An 11,330-nucleotide genomic window follows, 5' to 3' on the forward strand; every position below is an offset into this window, starting at 1 on the left:
GCCCCGCGCGCAGCGGGCGCCCGCGTGTCCCGGGAGAGGCGCCGCGGGGCACGCCGGGAGTTGTAGTTCCGCGCCGGCGCGCGGCCCGCCGGGAGCGGTAGTTTCGCGGGCAGCGCGGCCCGGGCAGCCCCGGGCGTTGTGAGAGGAGCGGCCCCGCCGCGGGGGCCTTGGCGCTGCCCGGCGCCCTTGTCTCCTGTTCTGTTATATTCCCGATTGGATGTGTCCCGYTTGTGCGTGCTTTGGAAGTGCAGAACATCTGAGGAGACTTAGTTAGATTTCGTTAATTTTAATTTTCAAAATTGAGCTGCTGAGCCTAATAGGAGCCTCATACAACTATTAGGAACTAACTGTTAGTCCCGCTGTGACTTGATCTCACTGAAGTTGAGAATGCCCTCTAATATTCAGGAAAATTTATGAGGATTACAATAATGTGTAAAAATAGYTTTTTATTCTATTTGGTCTTAATTTTTAGTGTGAATACCTGTTTTTAGAGTGTGCTACGTGCACTCTACTTTTAAAAAATGAATGGGAATGTTGACCTCTGGAAACATTCGCTACCTCTAAATGTGTCTGTGCTTTTTTTTTCCCAGACTACAGCACAGGGTTACGCACAACATTTAACAGCCTCCCGGAACACATGGAGTCACGTTTTGTGGTGACTGTCCCCAGTCCTGTGAGGAGGGCAGGGTGTTTTTCCCTATGGTGAGCCGACACAGACGGGTTGCAGGGTTGCCTCGGTCAGTTGGAAATGCCGTGGATGTCGGTGGGATTTTTGGCTGCCCAGGAATTCGGTGCCTTCACATCACAAGTCRCTGCTCACCCGCTAAATCCTCCGGGACGTGGCTCTAGGCTGTGGCTTCAGCAGTGTTAAGAGTAATGGTGCAGGTCAGGGAGAATCCAGGTCGCTCCCTTCTTCTCCTGGCTTTCTCTTCACAGCAGCTCCTCTCCAGCTGCTCTGGATGCAGCAGTCTGGTTTTTCAGACCGTTTTTCTTCTGCTGGTGTTAGCAGAAGGAAAGCTGTGGCTTTCATTGCAGGCTAGACTGAGCCACCCTGTGGCRACACTGCGCATTTCTCCCTGATGGAAGCATCTCTGCAGGAGAACGGGATGCTAACGTGGAAGGGACTGGGAAGTATTTGCTAGACTGCCCTGGAGATTTTTTTTTTTTTCCCTGCATACACGGACACACCAGAATCCTCCCACTCTCTGCCTCCATCCACTGGATCCTCTAGAGAATTTATATTTTTATTACAGGCTCCATCAAAAGGCCAAAGACATGGTTTCTGCTTAGGCTAGCTGTTTGGCCAGCATTAATCTAGCCATAATTCATTTAACCTTGCTTAGAGGACAGGGCTTGCAGAATCAGAAAAGCCTGTTAATGTAAAAKAGGACTTTATGCAACCTCTGTGCATTCCCTTTCTCTACTGGGAAAAAGAATGCAGGAACTGCTATCCTGTATAACATGGAATTTGGATCCGTTTTCTATTGTCAAAAATACAAGTAATCCTGTAAGTGACAACTTTAGGTAATCTGTTATTGAATTAAGTGTTGCTTCAGTTACGTCATTTGAGGTATAATTTAATATATTTTTCAAAGTCCCACCTGCGCTCATGAGCRTGAGAAAAACTAAGGGTAGGATTTTTCAATCAGGTTATGGGATTTAGGCACTCAGATCTCATTACATTTCAATTGGATGTAGGCACTCAAATTTCATTGTATTTTATAGGAATTCAGGCATTTAATCCTATTATATTTCAATGAGGTTGATATTTTTTTCTCAAGGTATAGCAAAATCTATTACTTGAAGTATGTACTTGAACTATATATGTAACAGAAAGGCCTGTCTTGTTTGTTAGCTTAGAATCTGAAGTGTTAGAAGTGATAGAATTTCTCCTCCTCGTCATTATTTCTTTAATTCCTTCTAAGTTCAAAAACTACGGACTTTTACAGAAGAACAATTGGTTATTGTGAGAAGGATTGAAAGCGAGAATTTTGTAAAATTTGAGCTTCCAAATCCTGAGTTGTAATCCGAAAATCCTTTAATCAGTTGGCATATCATTCTAAGGTGTTTCTGCCTTACAGACATTGCATTGGCCCATGTGTATGTTCTGTTTTGTGAAATGCTACTTCAGCACACGTGCAGAGGGACTTGGGCTTATAAGGGGCTGCAAAGTTTGAGTTTTTATACTCGTTCTTGGAAATACCCTGTCCTTGGCATGTTATCTACAGTTTCAGATCTCTGGTGGAATTGAGGGAAAGTGAAGGATGGAATTAAAATTCAGATGCTGGCTGGTTTGCAGCCTTGGTCTGATTTTAGGTGACTTCCCAATCTACGTCTGGCTGTGCTCACGCCCACTCTGAAATCATCACGAGGCATCTCACTTATGCAGTATAYGCTCCTGGGAGCCTTCATTCCTTACTCAAAATTCAAAATATCACATTGAGGATTAGTTTTCACCAAAGACCTGTTCTGTGTTAACTTTGGATATTTTATAAGTTCTAGATCTTTTGTTCTACTTTTGTTTTGAGTTTCAGCCCTGACTCTGGAATTCTATATTTTTTTTCTTTGTCCAGAGCACTCAGGAGTGAAATACCAATTGCCACTTTCTTTTTTTCCCTCCTAACTAATTACTATCAGGTTGACAAGGTCTACATAGTATTTTCTGATGACTGCCATAAATTTACTCRTGGCATGTTTTTATTCCTAAATCGGTTTCAAGGTGGTATCTGGATAATAGACTTTTTATGGAATACCAGATCCACAGGTACAGATTCAGAGCTGYTGTGGATTATTTTGGGAGTATCTTCTGTGCTTCTCTGTTAGTGGGAGTCCTCCAGTAAGAAAGCAGTAGAAACAGCCCCCGAAGAACAGAGCCCTGCCCATCACAAGCTATGTCTGCTCTGAGTTGTGGGAAGTTTTTCTCTCTCAGAAATTGCTTGTGAGTATGGAAGCTTGCGATGTTGAAGGCAAGAGGTTACCATTTGCTCCTGCCTAGAAAATGGTGTCCTGCCTTCTTCCTTCCTTTTCACCCTGACCATCAGCGCTGTCAGCTTCTGTCTTGGCTGGATATTTCTTGCTTTAACTTTAATATATCATTTCCATGTAACAATACACTATGCTAAAGGRTTGTGTTAGATCTTCTTTCCCCGCTTTGTCAGTAAGTGTTCTGTTAGAAACTGTTCAGAAACTGTTCAGTTCTGTTAGAAACTGAAAGACTCTCAAATGTTAAGTGGTTTCTCATCTCCTTATCAGTGATTTCTTGTTTTGGTTGGAGGATGCTTCCCTGGCTCTTGAGCTCAGTGGAAGGAAGGATCTAGGAGTTGCTGTCTGTCACCAGTGTCTGTCTCAGTGTCTCGGCAGGTGCATTTCAAAATCTGATTGTTGTGTTTTTCTGTCTCCTGGCACCTGTGAATGCAGAGGGAGCTGCCTGATGTTGTTGCAAGGCCACTTTCAGTTATCTGTGAAAGCCTGTGGTAGTTGAGGGAGACTCTGGAAGACTGTCACTCCTTCCTTCAGAAAAGGCAGGAAACCACTGACCTTACCTGAGACCTTGGGAAGGCACCAGAGCCAACGGACCTGAAAGTAGTTTCCAGATATATGAAGGTCAAGAAGGTAACTCGGATTAGTCATCCTGGATTTACGAAGGGGGATTCTTGCTTAACCAAYCTGATAGCCTTCTATGATGATCAGCTGGCTGGAGAGCAGYTTTGTGGAATAGGACATTGGAGTCTGGATGGACAAGTTGGCCACTCAGGCAGCAATGTGCTTTTGTGGCAGAGAAAGGCCAACATTATCCTAGGATGCATTAGGCAGAGCGTTGCCAGCAGATCTTGAGCAAAGTCATCCTTGCCCTCCACTGGTGAGGCACATCTGGAGTGCTGGTCCCAGCACAGGAAAGACATGGACATGAGGCTAAGGCCCACACACATGAGCTTGGAGCATCTGTTACGTGAGGAGAGGCTGAGAGTTGGGGCTGTTTAGTCTGGGGAAGCAAAAGCTCTGGGGGATCTCACCAGTGAGTGTGAATGAGGGTAATAACGGTGGGGAGTASAGCAGGCAGAGCCAGACTGTTCTCAGCGCTGCCCAGCACCAGGACAACTGGCACAAACTGAAAAACTGGAAATTCTGGTTAAAGATGTGACTTTTTCACTGTGGGGGTGGCTGAACACAGGAACAGTTTGTCCACAGCAATCTCCATCCTTGAAGATCCTCAAAGCCTATTGGATATGGTCCTGAGCAAGCTGCCGTAGCTGCCCCTGGTTTGGGCAGGGGGTTGAACCTGCAGAGGTTCCTTCAAACTCAGCCTTTCTGGGAGTTTGGTGGCCCATCATCCTACTGTAGTTGTAGAAAAGAAAGAGCCAAGATACACTTTTCTTAAAAGCATCTACTCTTCAAATAGCAAGGGAGCAAACTTTGTTCTCCTCTGCAAGTGTGAGTAGGCAACGGCATAAAATTCAACTTGTTGGAAGTCAACAGGTAATCTTTTAATGTATTTCTAAATACTTTCTGAATACTTTTTTTCTTTAATCAATGTAGTATGAAAAGAAAGTTAAAAGGACAACCCAGGGAGTAGAGAATAATAAGTACTGTTATTTGAATACTAATCTACAGTGATTTCTTTACAATGTAAATAAAACTATTATGGCATGGATTTCAGGAATTTTGATTGAGGAGTCATATTCATGTGCAATAATGGCTTCATTACACGCAGTTGAAGTTTCAAGTTTAAAAATGATTGGTTTGCTCTTAGCTGGAAGTGCTTTTAAAGGTCCTTTGTTTTGCATGACTGAAGCATTCACTTGCTTTCCTTTTCAGATCACTGAGAAACATGCAGAGAAGAGGCTGTTCTTTTTCCAGAAGTGATGACCTTCTGGACAGAGTCATACTCTGAGTCATAGTTTGACATGACAAAGCTTCTGACCATTTGATACTGTCTTTGTGGAAGGTTTTATATTTCTCTCCTAATGCAGCTTGCTGTTTTGTGTGACACTTTCCTAGTATTGATTTGTGAGAGGTCTCAAAAATACTTCTTTCTCCATGGGGAAAAGCAGCAGCTTCGTCTTATTAGCACATGGATGTGGAACTCCAGACTCCTATTCCAAGCTTTTTTACATTTTTTTTTCTGTATGACCTTGGACAAATCATTTTAATCTAAATTTATTGTCAGTTCTCAGGTTTTGCTATAGGCCTACCAAGCCAGCTAACAAAGTTACGATGAATATTACCTTCTGGATAGTAGGCATCACTATTACTTGTACAACACTACGTTCTGAATATAAAATAATGCTTTTCTTTCCAGCAACGTGGAGCTTGGTCGCAATACACTCCCTTTGCAATCACTAATACCACTCGATACAGGGCACTGTACAATAACTGTAACCTGCGTGCRAAGCAATTTCATTGTTTTTAACAATAGCACAGAAACCTTTCAGTTTGTTTCCAAAGTTCAAAGAGCAGCAGTGGTCTGAAACAGCTTTGTCTTGGAGAAACATGTGGCGCATTGATATGCAAATAGCTACAACCTGTGCTTCAGCAAGTGCCAGCATGGGAATGTGCAGCACTGCCACACTTACCTGAACTTCTGCATTATGCTAAGCTTGTAGTCAGCGAGCCAAAACCTTGGCAGTTTTTCCTTCTCTGTTAGAGATAGACTTTGAAATACTGCTACTTGACATTCTTACCTCTAGATAGTTACTTTTTTTTTCTTTTAATGAAGTAGCGATGTGAAGTATGCAAATTTTTATGAAGTATGCATGTGGTTATTTTTAGATTGTTATTATACAGTTATGTATGTTGTTTACATTGAAACAAACACCAGATAATTTTGAAAAGCCTCTTCTAGCTTTGAGGAAGGAAAAATCTCTGTCCTTCAGAAGGACTGTGCATCTATTTCTTTCTGTTACATTTTTATTTTTAGTCTTTTCCTATTTCTACTGTACCTTGCAAATTAAAATTCGAGAGTATGTTGCACAGAGATATGCTAATTCAACATTAACTTGTAAGCTATTCTAGGGCTGTAGGCTACTGTTTAGTGATTATTATTATTCCTATCTTGCAGAGGCCAGAAGTCTGCCAAACATTTTCAGAAATGTGGAAAAAACATCATTCTCTGGACAGAATATTGAACAGGATGAAACAAGTGATGGTAACAAATACCAGCAAGTTATATGTCAGTAAGCTGGTAAGAGAGAATAAGGATTGTCACAGGGAGATCAATCATTTCCTCATTTTAGGACTTTGACATATAATCTTTTTGTTATCAAACACTATCTGTTGTGAAGGTTGTTGCATCAAACAAAGACTGTCTCTTGTGACAGCTGAGCTCCAGCGGGAATGTTTCAACTGATCTCAGCTACAAGGACGCTTGCGGAGTGTGGTAGGAAAGCCCCAAATTTCATAAATCTATCAAAGTTCATTGCATGCTGTGCATGTACTGTGGTGCTTGTGTCATTATCCCACTGGTTGGGTGCAGCACCACTTCCTTTCAAAGTGCCCCTGTGCATGATTTCCCCATAGCTGCAAGAGCGTGGGGAGAGCAGAGGTTGGGATGGGGGGTTCCTCTCCCCGCAGGCTGGTCAGACACGGCCAGAGCTCCGACCCTCACTGAAGATGCAGAACTCCCAGGCAGAGATGCCTGAAATGTAATTTCTCCTAGAAGCTTGGAAACCGCTGATAACTCGCTGCTATATTGCAGCATCCCCCAAAACTCAATAATTTTAAATGAAGGGGAAAATTAGACACTAGGATGAGTGAATCATACTTTTTATGCACTGAGGGGAAAGACTATCTGGAGGATGCCTTTTGAATGAGAATATTGCTCTGGCTCTATGTAATGGAAAGAACAGGCATTGCGAGGGTAGGATGAGATGGTAATAAGTGTGAGGGCAGTTATAAAAAAAGGTTAGCAGATATAAATATTAAAAAAAGTATAAAAATGACAGAGATTGGCTGCTAGAACTGTTCCAGAGATTTCTAAGGGAGTATAATGTGATGAGGCAAAGTCACTGTAAAATGGACAAGTTTTAATAGGGTTCAATACTGACTTTCATCACTCCAAGCATAAATGCCCACATCCCCACAGACATATGCTTCCTTTATGGAACTGTATGTATATAAAATTAATTTTGATGGAGTTAATATTGATGAAATAAATGTTCCTAAATAATCAGATATGTTAACCTGACTTTGCCTCTGTATGACATTAAGGATTTGAAGTTTCAGCTTGAAGACTGGCCTGGATAAAGGCTTATGGCAGACAGTTGCTACTTTAGGGTAGATAGTTGCTAAATCACTTTAACCTTTTAATAAAGATATAGAAATAGGAGGAAAAATAATTAAAGCATTTGAAATGTAAATGATTAAATGGAATTTTGAAATGTAAACTCTTCCCTCTTTTCGATCRTAGTACAGCTGTTGTGAAAGACCTTCTTGGAAAAGAAAGAAATTATTTGAAATAGATTCAAACTATTGCTTTTCCTATATGTTGTACTTTTTACTTTGATACTTCTTTCCTGGGAACAAAACAAGACAAATAGACACAAAAGGATAGAAAAACCAAAAACTGACATTTTTTGGCGGTTTTTATTATTGATGCTGATTTTTAACTTAGAACTTTGCTAGCTGGAATAACAGATGCACTAGGCAATCTTGGCAACTAATTCAAGACCCAGCAAACTTTCATTAGTCAACATTCGGGTCATGAGGTAACAATGAAATGGAAAGCAGGTCTGTCTTGTTGGGCTATATTCCCAGAATCACAGAATCCCAGAACAGTTGAGRTTGGAAGTGACTTTGAGAGATCATCTAGTCCAACCCCCYTGCWCCAGCAGGGACACCCAGAGCAYGGGGCACAGGGTGGCATCCAGGTGGGTTTGGAAGACCTCCAGAGAAGGAGCCTCCACAACCTCTCAGACTCCTTTAACAGCAAAGACAAAAGCAGAAGTCAGAAAGGACAAAAGGACCAGAGCAAAAAAAAAAAAAAAGACACGAAAGAGGTCTTACATGTAGACCCCAAATCTAACACACTAGATGAAATATGATATAACAATGTGGGCTGGGCTTCTTAAGTACACTACGGTGTAGAATATAGAATTTTACACCATAAAACTCAGTGTATAATTTGTCTCACCTAATATTAAACAAAATGAAGTTCTTTGGTGTGAAATAAATCTTGTGCTGTAATTTGAATGGTAACAATCTGACTTTTGAGCAGAGAGATGGTTGAGAGGAAACATAAATAATACTTCACTATTTCTTTCTGCCATGTAGATCATATTGTGCATTCAATGATGAAGATATTTCTGTCCCTTGACATCTCATATTCTCATGACGAATTATTATACATCAAAGAAATGAGCTCTGAGCCAAAATGATAGTAAAGGTGATGAGCTAGAAAATAATGGAAGAGCCAGTACCTATGAAATTACTGCAAATGTCTGAAGGAATGGGGTAAAGAAAATTGTTCACAAAGTTGTTCAGATGACTTAAACTGCTCTCAAAAATAAATAATCTRGGATATGACTTCTAGAAATGAAATGTGGTTAAAAGTTGAAGTTTTGAAACACTATGTCCAATGGGAAATAAAATTACTGTATCAGGATACAGCTTTTCTTCTTTAACCTCTTTAACTGATTAAAGTGTTAGAAAGATTGTAGCTGGGGAAACTAGAGGGTAAAAGAGTTGTCAATGTCGCAAAGAAATTTTCTTGTGCAAGTCATTAGTCCCTTTCCAGCCACGTCAATATGTTGTTGAAGTCCTCGCTATCCAGAGACTATTCAGGAGTCTATGTGAAATGATTTGTTGATTTTATCCTTATTCCTGTTATATATAYGTGTGTGTGTAAAGAACTGATACCATCCAATTGATACAGGASACTAAGCAGTAGCTGAGGATTCATCACAGAGATGAATTTATTGACATGATCCGTTTAGGTAAAGGTTAAAATGATTTACAGAGGTAAGGAAACATATCAATTTACAGGCTAGATTCTTGCATAATCTGCTTTTAGTCTTACTTCAGTAAAGGGTATTTCAATAATAACTTGGTCACTAGGCTCCTTTTTGCAATTGGCCTTCAAAATTTACTTTGATGGTGGTCTGTGATCCTGTATGCGGTTATATGCAGAGACAAATGCATTTTAAGTGGATGTTTTTAATTTCTCTTAGATAACCATCTTAGACTTTTTTTTTTCTAATCMATTCCACATGTTTCAGAGATTTGTACCCTCCTTCAGAAAATGCTGGATCTCAATTCAGTTTGTATTCACATTGAAAATACTAGGAAATACCAGGAATAGTAGTGAGGAATTTACTTTGATGAAAGGAAGCAAGCAGCATTCTTTGTCACTCAGAGCACAGAGTTGACACAAATTTCTGAAGTATAATTGTGTTTTTGCCATTAGTTCTTTCTGGGTCCTCAAATCAACTACTGAAATCAACCGTTTTGGTTCCTCAGTAAACAAAATGGGCATAATCATGCTTTTTCTCCCCCTCAAGCAATGTTGCATAATATTTTTGTATTGAATTGTAGGTGAATAGTAGTACGTATGTACTGTATGTGCTCAAAGGACTGAATTAGCACCAGGATCTCTTGCAGTTGTTGCTAACTGACTTGACTCATTTCTATCAGCACATTTCTATCAGCACACAGTGATGAATTTGGCACATACTTTTCAGCTTCATCTTTTAAAACCTCCCTTGTCCTTTCTTTTTGGTTGTAGCCTTAGCAAGTTTCTTTTCACAAGGGAAAATCCAGAGCAGAAGGGTTACTCTAAACTATGTTCTTGGTGATATATTTTGATGTTATGGAAAATTGGAAAACAAATTATTGCCATGTCTGATTAAAGTTCCATGTGTCTAGACCAGATGTTTGCTCCACGGCTGGTTCTGCTAATGAGGAAAAGGGTAACTAACCATAACATGATTGATTTCTGGGTAAAGGTCCATCTTTGCCTCAAACCCTAGCAGGTGTCTATATAAATCTAAACATTTTCTTTGTTGCAGAAAGTATCATACAGCCCATCTATTTGCAGGACTTACGAAAGAACATATGTTAGCAGAGACCAACAGATCAGCACTTTTTTTCTTAGTACCCCACCTCCTTTACGTTATTTTATTGAAAGTATCTAGACGAGTAAGTTGCCTTTGAAAATACTTTTTAAATGCTCTTTTGCATTGAATTTTGTTTATTAAGATAAAGGCACTGAAAGAATAACTATTCTCACTTTGACTTCTAGAAGTATCTCTTAATATTCTTCAGGGAGGTGTTATTGTCATTTTTAACATCAGTCTCACTGTGTGAATCTCTGCAGATGCCTCAGCACCATCTTGAGGAGTAATACACTGCAGGCACCATTTTCCTTGYTTGCCAACTGTGAGAGAGTAATACTTTCCCAAAGTTGTATTAAATTAGAAGGCCATTTCTTTCTACACTAACTCCCTACTGTTATGGCATGATATTAGAGAGTGGTTAAAGAGAAGAATGAAGCAGTCCAACTTACTGGGTCATCTAAAATACCTCTGATCTCCACTCAGTATTTTTTGCAAATGTGCTTTTTCTTTCCTGTATCTCAATTTGAGAATCCCTGTGCAAGAAAAKAAAGATTCAAGCCATCTCTGGAAGTAACTTTTTCAAAATTGGAAATGGGACAAAAGAAATCTCAGTGTGGGTCCACTGGAAGGTACTGAATAGAGCATGCTGAGAGAGTTGTTGATTTACTTAGATACAGAATCAACCACCCTGAGAGCAGAGCAATAAATCAAGTACTTCTAGGTGACAACATTGCTGCCTTCCCCTAGCTCAGTTAGTGATGAAAGATTTAACAGTCTATAGCACATATTATAAATAGATTTTTTTAATGTTCAGTTAGTGATGAAAGATTCAACAGTCTATAGCATATATTATAAATAGTTTTTTTTAATGTCAATAAATATAAAGCAGCCAGTTGTTCTATAAAAGGATCATAAAAATGGGCATTGTTTTAATACATTAGTTTCCATTTCTTTTACAAAAGGATTTTCTAATGAAAGCTTAGTAGTGATTGGATTCCCCAAAATGGGGAAAATGGGGAAAGTCTGGCCATTTTCCAAAGCATTTTTACTCTGTTCTCTGTTATTTCAAAATAATGTTTTTTTTTWAAATATTTCTATCTCATTTTCATTATCTCCACTTCAAAATGTTTTCTTTTCCTCTAAGGACCAATTATTACATATATCTACTACTATGAACTATATGCTTATATGTGCATATTTGAAGATAACTAGACCCTGTTAAGGAACTACCTTTTAGCAACAAAGGCAATGGTCATATTAGCTGTTAGAAATGTCTATTTG

This window comes from Nothoprocta perdicaria, unplaced genomic scaffold (genome assembly GCF_003342845.1).
Source record: "Nothoprocta perdicaria isolate Ctin4 unplaced genomic scaffold, notPer1 scaffold_60, whole genome shotgun sequence".
In the NCBI taxonomy this organism is placed as follows: Eukaryota; Metazoa; Chordata; class Aves; order Tinamiformes; family Tinamidae; genus Nothoprocta; species Nothoprocta perdicaria.